The sequence below is a fragment of the Lepisma saccharinum genome, chromosome 13, assembly GCF_977018435.1.
Source record: "Lepisma saccharinum chromosome 13, izLepSacc3.1, whole genome shotgun sequence".
NCBI classification, from domain to species: Eukaryota; Metazoa; Arthropoda; class Insecta; order Zygentoma; family Lepismatidae; genus Lepisma; species Lepisma saccharinum.
In genome coordinates, this window is record NC_139241.1 from 29236634 (window position 1) to 29250935 (window position 14302).

General features: G+C 37.4%; 1 protein-coding gene across 6 annotated transcripts in view; it reads left to right on the forward strand.

The window, feature by feature from the left end:
- LOC145997221 (stimulator of interferon genes protein 5-like) overlaps nt 1–14302 on the forward strand; it is a 96160-nt gene that overhangs the window by 12487 nt on the left and 69371 nt on the right. The window contains exon 1 of one of the 6 annotated variants that reach the window (XM_083133997.1): nt 6952–7003. The exons of 4 other annotated variants lie outside the window; for them this stretch is intronic. The gene's annotated coding sequence lies outside the window, so the exon portion shown is untranslated. Of the gene's footprint in view, nt 1–6951; nt 7004–11737; nt 11770–14302 lie in introns of those variants that run through there. One more of the 6 variants, XM_083133998.1, reaches the window with a different exon arrangement.

Consider the following 14302-nt stretch of genomic DNA (forward strand, 5'->3'; position numbering starts at 1 on the left):
TCTGACATCAGCAAGATTGTTGTGCGTAAAGGAAGACCATTAACGAATTGCGAAAGAAAGATGGTTCCGAATTGCTGTGTATGGACAATCACCGTTGTAAATCGCAAGGTTATTTTACAAGTTCTACACGTAAATGTACAATTTTAACAAAGGACAGCCAAATATGAACCACAGATATGTCATCAGGACACCGAAATTAGTAAGTAGGTGAAATTTTATAGAAATTGGAGAGTGGTCCGGTATTGTAAACTCATGCCCAGAATAAGTAAGTATGAATGTCAACAATTACAGAATAAACTAGTTACAGCCAATTCCCGGCTTTGACAGTTTTACCTGATTAGGGTTGCTATATTTCATAAATTAAAATCTGGACAGTGATGACCGGAAGTTTGTTGGGGAGCAGGGGGGGGGGGGGTGCTGGACCTGACAAAGTTGTGTGTATGTCTCGTATCCATTATCATATTCTTTACACTTCTTAAAAAAAAGAACAGAAATCCACTTCGAAGTATATCATTAAGGTAACGGTTCCAATTGTTTTATGATTTTGGAAATCATTGTCACACAAAATTTGAACTTTCCTTAAAGTAATGAGCGCTGTTTGGACTCGAAAAAAGTTATTTATGTTAAAAAAAAACAACTTGAAAATTACCTTACGCACTTCTCATGGACAAGATATTCTCAGTAGACAAGCGACAGTAAATATCGTAGAAGCGTGGGAATGAATGTAGAAGTAAATCGGAACCTTAGTAGAATGCATTTAGGGACTTTATTTTAATGCTAAGGGAACCAAACCTAACCTGCCTAACCTAACCATGATAGCATATATTGAACAAAATATTAAGTAATCACTAAAACTCCGCAGTATGTGTTAACAGACATAAATCGAAATCGATCCATGTAAAAATTGCATTCGTAGCATGATAAAATCGCAATAAAACAAAAGGAACCTGGGCCTATCATTAATCTTGCAATTACATTTCGGTACCGTAATGAACTAAGCTGCCATCTATCTCACAATGTTGAAACTTTATTTGAGAACAGTGCGGAACAGTGGAATGAATAGTGCAGGCACTATTACTGACTGTTCACAGTAAGTGCTTACTATGCAATGGAAGAGATTTGCAATGGAAATTCAGTGCTTCTAGCAGATGCCGGCCAAACTATCAACTAGACCATCCAACATTTTCACCACTGTTCCAGTGAATGAGGGATAACAATTTTAACATTTTTGTAATAAGTTGCTGTAATTTTGCAATGTGTTTACTGTGTTCAGAGAAACGTGAGTTCAATTCTACTACAAAATGGTTAAAAAATGGACGATAATGGTTTACTTTTTAATATTCTTTTGTGTTCTCAGCTGGTGCATTGTTCCTCCTATTTGACGGCTGGGTGTTCTAGGTCTCTTCATTTCTTCATCATAGTCTCTTTGTACTTTCCTAGCTTTGGAATAAATGTTATTAAAGTTCTGAGAACTTTCTCTTAGTAAGAGAAAGTTCTCTTGTAATATATCTATTAGAATACTGACATGTTCACAGTACTGAACAGTCCACCTTTTGAGGTGCCCCACAGGTTACACAGTGAAGATACTGAAGAGCTTGCTGAAATATTTCTCTTCTGCTCATAAATTGTTATGTCTGTAAAGTTTCTATAACTATTGAATACAACTCCAGAAGTCACATGTTCCGTGCGTTTGGATGTAACCCCCTCACAGTGTAGCAACCACGCGGAAGTTTGACAAGATGACGTGTCAAGGTTGAGTTACATCCAAACGCACGGAACATTTGATTCACGTAGTCAACGGTAATGGCGGCACGAGCTATCGCACAACGGAGATGCATGATTGATGAAAAATGCTTGTCGACGGAGAATATCTTGTCTATGAGAAGTGCATAATGTAATTTTCAAGTTTTTTTTTCAAAATAAGTAATTTTTTTTCGAGTCCAAACCGTGCCCATTACTTTAAGGAAGGTACAAATTTCGTGTGACAATGATTTCCAAAATTCTATGATAATTAGTCTTTGTGCTAGGAGAAATCATAAAACAATCGGAACTGTTACCGTTCCATCTGCTTGTTCAAAAAAAATTCTTCAGATTTATTTTAGTCTCCTAAACTAGAGACACATAGAACAGGATACAGATGGGAAGGAAATTACGTAATTCCACACACCAAATGTCTGCAATTTCCTGATAGTTTTGGAATTTCGGTAATGGTAGTATAAGCCGGAGACGGATTTCTTAAAATTTACAGGAGAAAAGACGAGAAAGTACTTACGGAATTGTGTTCTTGAGGACTTTCTGAAGCTGGAGATATTGTTTTTTAGAATCGTGCTACGTATTTTGCCCGTAAATAAGGTTTTTCACTATATTGCCCAACCTAAAGCAACCTAACCTTACCGTGATGGTGCGTGGGGCTATTCGTGGATGGTTATACGATCCAGAATGTTTTTTGGGGCTATGCGGGAATGGTTTTGGGGCTATTCGTGGATGGTCATACTATCCCGAATGGTTTTTGGGGCTATGCAGGATAGGATTTTTCTGTTAAGAATGTTGAAACACTGCTTTGCCGTTTGAAACACAATGCTAGTCAAGATTTGCCCACCATTTTGCGTGTTCAGGAAGCGAGAAAAGAATGAACGGTAACATTATCGTATGGGCAAAACGGATTCCTTGAAATTTCCTTCAAATTTACAGGAGAAAGTACTTACGGAAATCATTTTCTTGAGCGTTTTGGAAGTTCCTGAATGTAGATTTGATCCATTTTAATGTGAATGCGTGTTGTTTTCTGCGAAAATCTCTGTCCGACACGCTGTTTCTCCTCACGCCATTTGCTTTTTGCATGAGAGTGCAATGTTCCGTGTGTTAAGACGATGCAACCCCGTAGCCAGTGTTTCAGCCTCGCCGTGTTTTCACTAGAACCACCTGTCGAGTTCGGAACAAGCCATTTTTTCCGAATTGGTGTCACTTATCGCACAACATTGTAGCAACATTGTGTTCCGACGTCACAGGAGAGAGGTTTTTTATATTTTTTCTTTGTAATTATGCTAATGGAACCTAACCTAACAGGCCTAACCTAACCACGTAGGCATTCATCGTCTCACGTCTGACGTCAATATTCAAGGTTGGAAGGAAGAGAATTACGAAAGAAAGATGGTTCCGACCCGAATGGGTGTCACTTATCGCACAACACCCTAGCAACAGTGTGTTCTGACGTCACAGGAGAGACCTTTTTCATGTTAGGCAATACAAAGGTAACGCGTCTCTTAGCGAAAATATTATTTTTTCTTTGTATTTATGCTAATGGAACCTAACCTAACAGGCCTAACCTAACCACGTAGGCATTCCTCGTCTGACGTCAATATTCAAGGTTGCAAGATGGTTGTGCGTAAAGGAAGAGCATTAACAAATTTCGAAAGAAAGATGGTTCCGACCCGAATGGGTGTCACTTATCGCACAACACCCTAGCAACATTGTGTTCTGACGTCACAGGAGAGACCTTTTTCATGTTAGGCAATACAAAGGTAACGCGTCTCTTAGCGAAAATATTATTTTTTCTTTGTATTTATGCTAATGGAACCTAACCTAACAGGCCTAACCTAACCACGTAGTCATTCCTCGTCTGACGTCAATGTTCAAGGTTGCAAGAGTGTTGTGCGTAAAGGAAGAGCATTAACGAATTGCGAAAGGAAGATGGACAATGAACGTGGTAAATCGCAAGGTTATTTCACAAGTTCTACACGTAAATGCGACGTATTAGCATAATTTCAAATAGGTGCACGAAAGTAGATATTTTCCGGTGAACGAGGTTGCACCACTGCATAAATCGACAAAACACTCTCAGAACGCCCCCTAAACCAGTATGCTATCACGGCCATAATGTGTTACAGATTCGAAACAACAAGTAACAGTAAGTACTCGTAAATAGAGAAAATAAACATTATCTTAGTTAGAAATGCATTATTTCGCCTTAAGAAATGTTCCGCAACACGTTAGCAATGTAAAGAAGTCCGAAATATATGATTCGGAGGTGTTTTGCCCATACGATAATAGTACCGAATGAACAATAATTACTCGATATGTCGACAATAGATACTAATTTTGTTAAAAAAAAAAGTGAAATCCCTTGTTAAACAATCTTTCGCAATGCAAAATAAGGAACGAGTTTACAATACCGGACCACTCTCCAATTTCTATGAAATTTTGCCTACTCACTAATTGTGAACTCCTAATCACGAAACTGCATGTAATAATTGGCAGTCAAGTATGGAAATCGAGAAAAAAACGATATAAACTATGTTTTCTTAACGTAACGTAACCTTACCATAAGAACAATAGCTCCATGGAAGATGCCATTTTCCCAACATGAAGAAATCAACAGGCAAGACAAGGTATAGATCTCTTAGCTAAAATATTAATTTTTCTTTGTATTTATGCTAATTGAACCTAACCTAACCTTGTAGGCATTCCTCGTCTGACATCAGCAAGATTGTTGTGCGTAAAGGAAGACCATTAACGAATTGCGAAAGAAAGATGGTTCCGAATTGCTGTGTATGGACAATCACCGTTGTAAATCGCAAGGTTATTTTACAAGTTCTACACGTAAATGTACAATTTTAACAAAGGACAGCCAAATATGAACCACAGATATGTCATCAGGACACCGAAATTAGTAAGTAGGTGAAATTTTATAGAAATTGGAGAGTGGTCCGGTATTGTAAACTCATGCCCAGAATAAGTAAGTATGAATGTCAACAATTACAGAATAAACTAGTTACAGCCAATTCCCGGCTTTGACAGTTTTACCTGATTAGGGTTGCTATATTTCATAAATTAAAATCTGGACAGTGATGACCGGAAGTTTGTTGGGGAGCAGGGGGGGGGGGGGGGTGCTGGACCTGACAAAGTTGTGTGTATGTCTCGTATCCATTATCATATTCTTTACACTTCTTAAAAAAAAGAACAGAAATCCACTTCGAAGTATATCATTAAGGTAACGGTTCCAATTGTTTTATGATTTTGGAAATCATTGTCACACAAAATTTGAACTTTCCTTAAAGTAATGAGCGCTGTTTGGACTCGAAAAAAGTTATTTATGTTAAAAAAAAACAACTTGAAAATTACCTTACGCACTTCTCATGGACAAGATATTCTCAGTAGACAAGCGACAGTAAATATCGTAGAAGCGTGGGAATGAATGTAGAAGTAAATCGGAACCTTAGTAGAATGCATTTAGGGACTTTATTTTAATGCTAAGGGAACCAAACCTAACCTGCCTAACCTAACCATGATAGCATATATTGAACAAAATATTAAGTAATCACTAAAACTCCGCAGTATGTGTTAACAGACATAAATCGAAATCGATCCATGTAAAAATTGCATTCGTAGCATGATAAAATCGCAATAAAACAAAAGGAACCTGGGCCTATCATTAATCTTGCAATTACATTTCGGTACCGTAATGAACTAAGCTGCCATCTATCTCACAATGTTGAAACTTTATTTGAGAACAGTGCGGAACAGTGGAATGAATAGTGCAGGCACTATTACTGACTGTTCACAGTAAGTGCTTACTATGCAATGGAAGAGATTTGCAATGGAAATTCAGTGCTTCTAGCAGATGCCGGCCAAACTATCAACTAGACCATCCAACATTTTCACCACTGTTCCAGTGAATGAGGGATAACAATTTTAACATTTTTGTAATAAGTTGCTGTAATTTTGCAATGTGTTTACTGTGTTCAGAGAAACGTGAGTTCAATTCTACTACAAAATGGTTAAAAAATGGACGATAATGGTTTACTTTTTAATATTCTTTTGTGTTCTCAGCTGGTGCATTGTTCCTCCTATTTGACGGCTGGGTGTTCTAGGTCTCTTCATTTCTTCATCATAGTCTCTTTGTACTTTCCTAGCTTTGGAATAAATGTTATTAAAGTTCTGAGAACTTTCTCTTAGTAAGAGAAAGTTCTCTTGTAATATATCTATTAGAATACTGACATGTTCACAGTACTGAACAGTCCACCTTTTGAGGTGCCCCACAGGTTACACAGTGAAGATACTGAAGAGCTTGCTGAAATATTTCTCTTCTGCTCATAAATTGTTATGTCTGTAAAGTTTCTATAACTATTGAATACAACTCCAGAAGTCACATGTTCCGTGCGTTTGGATGTAACCCCCTCACAGTGTAGCAACCACGCGGAAGTTTGACAAGATGACGTGTCAAGGTTGAGTTACATCCAAACGCACGGAACATTTGATTCACGTAGTCAACGGTAATGGCGGCACGAGCTATCGCACAACGGAGATGCATGATTGATGAAAAATGCTTGTCGACGGAGAATATCTTGTCTATGAGAAGTGCATAATGTAATTTTCAAGTTTTTTTTTCAAAATAAGTAATTTTTTTTCGAGTCCAAACCGTGCCCATTACTTTAAGGAAGGTACAAATTTCGTGTGACAATGATTTCCAAAATTCTATGATAATTAGTCTTTGTGCTAGGAGAAATCATAAAACAATCGGAACTGTTACCGTTCCATCTGCTTGTTCAAAAAAAATTCTTCAGATTTATTTTAGTCTCCTAAACTAGAGACACATAGAACAGGATACAGATGGGAAGGAAATTACGTAATTCCACACACCAAATGTCTGCAATTTCCTGATAGTTTTGGAATTTCGGTAATGGTAGTATAAGCCGGAGACGGATTTCTTAAAATTTACAGGAGAAAAGACGAGAAAGTACTTACGGAATTGTGTTCTTGAGGACTTTCTGAAGCTGGAGATATTGTTTTTTAGAATCGTGCTACGTATTTTGCCCGTAAATAAGGTTTTTCACTATATTGCCCAACCTAAAGCAACCTAACCTTACCGTGATGGTGCGTGGGGCTATTCGTGGATGGTTATACGATCCAGAATGTTTTTTGGGGCTATGCGGGAATGGCTGTTGCTTGCATTTCCATCCATGTACTTGAACCAGATATTGCGAGCATCTGATGACGTAATCCCCCGGTAAGTGTTTCCAAACACACAGTTTTTCACTATATTGCCCAACCTAAAGCAACCTAACCTAACCTTACCGTGATGGTGCGTGGGGCTATTCGTGGATGGTTATACGATCCAGAATGTTTTTTGGGGCTATGCGGGAATGGTTTTGGGGCTATTCGTGGATGGTCATACTATCCCGAATGGTTTTTGGGGCTATGCAGGATAGGATTTTTCTGTTAAGAATGTTGAAACACTGCTTTGCCGTTTGAAACACAATGCTAGTCAAGATTTGCCCACCATTTTGCGTGTTCAGGAAGCGAGAAAAGAATGAACAATAATTACTCGATATGTCGACAATAGATACTAATTTTGTTTAAAAAAAAAAGTGAAATCCCTTGTTAAACAATCTTTCGCAATGCAAAATAAGGAACGAGTTTACAATACCGGACCACTCTCCAATTTCTATGAAATTTTGCCTACTCACTAATTGTGAACTCCTAATCACGAAACTGCATGTAATAATTGGCAGTCAAGTATGGAAATCGAGAAAAAAACGATATAAACTATGTTTTCTTAACGTAACGTAACCTTACCATAAGAACAATAGCTCCATGGAAGATGCCATTTTCCCAACATGAAGAAATCAACAGGCAAGACAAGGTATATATCTCTTAGCTAAAATATTAATTTTTCTTTGTATTTATGCTAATTGAACCTAACCTAACCTTGTAGGCATTCCTCGTCTGACATCAGCAAGATTGTTGTGCGTAAAGGAAGACCATTAACGAATTGCGAAAGAAAGATGGTTCCGAATTGCTGTGTATGGACAATCACCGTTGTAAATCGCAAGGTTATTTTACAAGTTCTACACGTAAATGTACAATTTTAACAAAGGACAGCCAAATATGAACCACAGATATGTCATCAGGACACCGAAATTAGTAAGTAGGTGAAATTTTATAGAAATTGGAGAGTGGTCCGGTATTGTAAACTCATGCCCAGAATAAGTAAGTATGAATGTCAACAATTACAGAATAAACTAGTTACAGCCAATTCCCGGCTTTGACAGTTTTACCTGATTAGGGTTGCTATATTTCATAAATTAAAATCTGGACAGTGATGACCGGAAGTTTGTTGGGGAGCAGGGGGGGGGGGTGGTGCTGGACCTGACAAAGTTGTGTGTATGTCTCGTATCCATTATCATATTCTTTACACTTCTTAAAAAAAAGAACAGAAATCTACTTCGAAGTATATCATTAAGGTAACGGTTCCAATTGTTTTATGATTTTGGAAATCATTGTCACACAAAATTTGAACTTTCCTTAAAGTAATGAGCGCTGTTTGGACTCGAAAAAAGTTATTTATGTTAAAAAAAAACAACTTGAAAATTACCTTACGCACTTCTCATGGACAAGATATTCTCAGTAGACAAGCGACAGTAAATATCGTAGAAGCGTGGGAATGAATGTAGAAGTAAATCGGAACCTTAGTAGAATGCATTTAGGGACTTTATTTTAATGCTAAGGGAACCAAACCTAACCTGCCTAACCTAACCATGATAGCATATATTGAACAAAATATTAAGTAATCACTAAAACTCCGCAGTATGTGTTAACAGACATAAATCGAAATCGATCCATGTAAAAATTGCATTCGTAGCATGATAAAATCGCAATAAAACAAAAGGAACCTGGGCCTATCATTAATCTTGCAATTACATTTCGGTATCGTAATGAACTAAGCTGCCATCTATCTCACAATGTTGAAACTTTATTTGAGAACAGTGCGGAACAGTGGAATGAATAGTGCGGGCACTATTACTGACTGTTCACAGTAAGTGCTTACTATGCAATGGAAGAGATTTGCAATGGAAATTCAGTGCTTCTAGCAGATGCCGGCCAAACTATCAACTAGACCATCCAACATTTTCACCACTGTTCCAGTGAATGAGGGATAACAATTTTAACATTTTTGTAATAAGTTGCTGTAATTTTGCAATGTGTTTACTGTGTTCAGAGAAACGTGAGTTCAATTCTACTACAAAATGGTTAAAAAATGGACGATAATGGTTTACTTTTTAATATTCTTTTGTGTTCTCAGCTGGTGCATTGTTCCTCCTATTTGACGGCTGGGTGTTCTAGGTCTCTTCATTTCTTCATCATAGTCTCTTTGTACTTTCCTAGCTTTGGAATAAATGTTATTAAAGTTCTGAGAACTTTCTCTTAGTAAGAGAAAGTTCTCTTGTAATATATCTATTAGAATACTGACATGTTCACAGTACTGAACAGTCCACCTTTTGAGGTGCCCCACAGGTTACACAGTGAAGGTACTGAAGAGCTTGCTGAAATATTACTCTTCTGCTCATAAATTGTTATGTCTGTAAAGTTTCTATAACTATTGAATCCAACTCCAGAAGTCACATTACTTAGTATTGATACTTTTTTGTTCATCTTATGTCAAAACAACTTGAGAATGTTACGATGTTTCCCTGGTTTTCTTGCACTGCGTTTTTAAAAAGCAAATTCCTTTAAGAAGACTGATTTGACAGTCCCAGTGCTGTTTCTTATTGCAGAAATTCCGGTAACAGTAGTATAAGCCGGAGACACATTAAACTCGGTTGTTTTCAAATAAAAATCATTGCTACTTACCTCATATACATAGCGGAAGATTTTTCAAGCTGGCGATAACTTTTTTCCCATGAAAAACACGTTACTTTTAACATTATGATTCTTTATTTGTCGTTCCTAATTCGGCGGCCAAAGCTTGACTCACGTTGTCTGTCGTCAGCTGATATGCAGTACTGTCAGATGATGTGCAGTGTTGCCAAACGTATGAACCTATAAATGTCACACAGGCTATTCACAAAATGTTTTTCATCGACAATTTTTCCACAAAGAGCTATCGAAACTTGTTCCACAAACCATTCATGTAAAGTTAGGTTACGAAAATTTAGAAAAAATAATTTCACCAAAAAAAAAATCATTTTATTAATTTCACCGAAAAAAAAAAATAACTTTCACAACACTTAAATATATTGCATGTGACCGGCATGCTTAAAAAATTCATGGACTCTTCTCTCAAGTGGGAATTTTTTCTTGAGGAGGTACTCCGATAAGTAACCCGTGATGTGATGTTTCTTGCAACCAAACATTGGGATGGAATGACGGACATTACGCCAGGCTCTTTCGATGTTTTGAGAATGAACTTCTACATTGGCGCCTCTCATTCTTTGCTGGTTTTGATTATGGATATGTCCACTTGCAGGTGTGTCGATGAACTCCACACTGTGGTTAACTCTGAGGTGCGTGTATTCTGCTCCCTGCAAGTTTATATATGCTTTCCAGCAATCTGAAATAATGATTGTTCCAGGAAGAATGAATTGCTGTATTACTTGCAGCAGAGTTTGTTCGTTGCGGTTTTCTACAGGAACCATGAAGAAACTATCACTGTTCTGCCTTTCAATTCCTCCAAACACCCACTGACCCCCAACTGGACGTGTTCTTCTATTCAAACATCTTTTGGTCTTTCCGAACTTTGCTTCATCAACTTCTACAACCAGTTCAGGACCTCCTATTGGTCTCGAATTTGCAATCACCCAGTTTTCACACACTTGCCGGCAGTGGTTTGACCAATCCACAATTGTTATTGAACACATGTTCAGTTCGAATTTGATGTACTCTTGTCTTGGGTAGGGCAACAACAGCCAAATTTTACAAAATTTTATGATATTAGGAACAGTTAATTTACTTTGTCCTATAAATGTACCCTTCCTTGCAGAGATTTTGAATCCACATGGATATCTTTTATGCTTTAATTTACCATGCCCCTGCACTCTTTTCGAACATATGTACAGCCATTTCCCATCCCGAGCAATGTGCAGCTTACACATACTAGAACATTTCGGACATTCCATTTCTTCTTTCACTATTCCATGTTCGATTAGAAAATCTTGAGGATCTTCAATATCCGGGAACATTTTAACAACTCAACCTTGACACGTCATCTTGTCAAACTTCCGCGTGGTTGCTACACTGTGAGGGGGATACTTAAAATTTACAGGAGAAAAGACGAGAAAGTACTTACGGAATTGTGTTCTTGAGGACTTTCTGAAGCCGGAGATATTGTTTTTTAGAATCGTGCTACTTATTTTGCCCGTAAATAAGGTATTTTTCATCGACAAGCGACAGTAAATATCAGAGAAGCGTGTGAATGAATGTAGAAGTAAATCGGAACCTTAGTAGAATGCATTTAGGGACTATATTTTAATGCTAAGGGAACCAAACCTAACCTGCGTAACTTAACCACAAAAGCATATATTGAACAAAACCTTAAGTAATCGCTAAAATTCTGCAGTATGTGTTAACAGACGTACATCGAAATCGAACCATGTAAAAATTGCATTCGTAGCATGATGAAATCGTAATAAAACAAAAGGAACTTGGGCCAATGGAACAGGTAATCTGGTAATTTTACTGAACCAAAAAGGGAGGGGGGTCGGCCTGTTTTGGAGTCTTATTGATTAGTCTTTGCTTGAGAATAGTTTTTCCCTTCTGTTTTTTCTACATGATTCATTTCTTGTCACCATCCATTTGTTTACTGTTGTGTCTGTTGCAGCCCCCTGCTGCCATCTAAATCGCATGGACAAGGAAGTTTTGAATTGGTCAGTTTACCATACAGGAAGCTATTGTGTGCTTCCCATTTCATGTGGAAATGTTAGCAGATTTCAGAGATATGTTGAATAGATACAGGCTGATTGAAACTTTTCCAGATGAGCTAACAACATTGCAGTGGTGCGTGCAGAATGATTTCCTACTCACATATCGTGTGTGTCCCTAAATGCTTTTGTAGCTAGGTTAGGTGGTTTAGGGCTCTTAGCATTCAAAAATGTCCCTTAATGCTTTAGTAGTTAAGCAGGTCAAGTTTAGTGCTCTTAGCATTCAAATAATGTATCTAAATACTTTCATAGTTAAGTTACGCAGGTCAGGTTTAGAATTCTAAACATTAAAACAATATTCCTAATGCTTTCATTGTTAAGTTATGCAGCCAGGTTTAGGGCTCTGAACATTACAATAATGTTTCTAAATGCCTTCAACAGTTCATCACATTGTTGCTCATCTCAATCATGACGCCCCTTCGAGCCTCGTGTGAACATTTTACAAGAAGTAAATATGGCAATAGTCTTGTGTTCAAGATGACAGTAAACAAGGAATGCCTTGTGGATGCTTGCGAAAGGTATTTTTTACATCTTTTTGTTGATAAATAGCACATTTCAGAAGTCCAGATAGCACTAATTTTCACCAAGCTTGAAATTTAGTTTCACATTTCGTTGTACTACTCTGTGATACTTTATCTTTTTCCTGTGAATGAAGAATGCCTTCTCAATGAGAAATGTGAATGCTTTCATAACATACTTTTTATGTATTTTTATCATCGATAAACACCAGTTTTCAGAACTCCAAAGAGTGCCAATTACTTTCACCAACCGTCAAAGTTACTTTCACAATCATTTGCACTAATCTGTGATAATTCGTCTCTCGATGAAACTTGCAATATTTATTGACCATTCAGATCCATTACACAGCTACTACAAACACAAAGTCACCTGTCCATTTAGCAGATGCAAGTAAAGCATATGACAAGTACCATTGTGATAAGCACCAGAAGACATCATCTGCAACAAGACTTAATTGATATCAGCAGAGCACTACCATTTATCAATATCAATGCTCAGGATGGCTATATACATGTACATCCAGAAGGGGGACAAAGGGGGCTGCACCCCCCCACCCCCCATGGAAAATGAATGTCCATTTGAAAATTATATATTTCACACACAATTTCCTTTCAGCCACAGTAAGTTATGTTAATTATTATAAACACGTTGAAGGAACATGATAATTTCAGACTGAAATAGTGTTTTTTGAGGGGGCATCACTATTATGGGGAAAAATATGCCTCCTTTGTACCTCCCTGGAAAATTTGCGTAAAATTTGCTATTTCCACAGCTGTGGATATTACCCATCCCGAGCGTCGGGATTTAAAAAAATTCCCCGTCCCGACCAAAAAGAGTTCTGTCATGCACACCCCTAGTCATTAGTATCTATTACACTAACTCGTTGCTTCGCTATCTGAGACTTGTGAAACACATGTAATTTGAGCAGTTCCTTTTTGATTGACTGATATGGTTTATTTTAATTCACTTTTCTGCCACTTTTGGCTGATCGCGAAGATGAGGATGAGTGATGATATGATGATTTTAATGAAGAACACCCATGCCCAGGCTGGGATTCGAACCCGGGACCTCTGGCATTCTGGCTCAGTGTGCTAACCACTCCACCACAGATGTCAGCAAGTTCAATTTAGAGTCATACATATGCAATACAGAAACCCGTAGTGATAATTTTGATTATTAAGGCATATTTACATTTATGAAATAACTAAACGAAAGTGTAAATTCAACAATGATCTTGCAAGATAATATCCAGCTTTTAAAAGATGGAAGAAACGAATATGAGGTAAAGTGTAAGGTGGCTGTCACTTTCCCCTGCTGTTGAAAGAGTGCTAGAAATGTTCTTGGCATTAAAATCATATTTTTTGATCCTATCTACACTACCTAAAATTTAAATTCGGTTTTTGGAAATAAGTTAAAGTGAAGCTTACTTGTTACATTTGCATTCACTTATAGTGATATCGCATTCTAAAATCCAAGAATTGTAGAAAGAGTAAAATTCTGTGCTTCAAACTATAGATATTGTTAGTTATGATTGTCATGTGTTAAATAATAGATTAGGAGATTACTTTCGTTGCTTAGAGGTAAGAGGAAATTATTAAAAAAATCATCAGAATTATATGTGAGCAAAGTCTTGGTAGGTTTTCTTTTATATTGATTAAATTATGAGTAATGGCAAATGAGTTGCCATTTTTTGCAGTGTCCTCTTTTTTTATGACTTTGTCCTCTTATTTACATGTATGTGTCTGGTCACCCTATGTTCGGCAGGCAGTCTTTTTAAATTTCGTAAGGACACACCTAGTAGCAATATAATTTGTGTGGTATAAACTGTTTCGTGAAACAAGTTGCTTCACAAATCAACTGGTCCCCCATCTGCTACCTCAGAAGAAGATGTGGAATGTGTTCACACAAGTGTTCTGCATGCCCCAAGGAAATTAAAAACATGTTTGGAAGGTTCTTCGTAAATGTTTTTCCTTCACACCATACATACTTCAACTACTGCAGGAGCTGTCTGATAAAGATCACAGGCATTGGTGTGACTTTTGTCGTGAGTACTTGGTAAAGATGTCAGCGATGACGCTTTTGTACACATG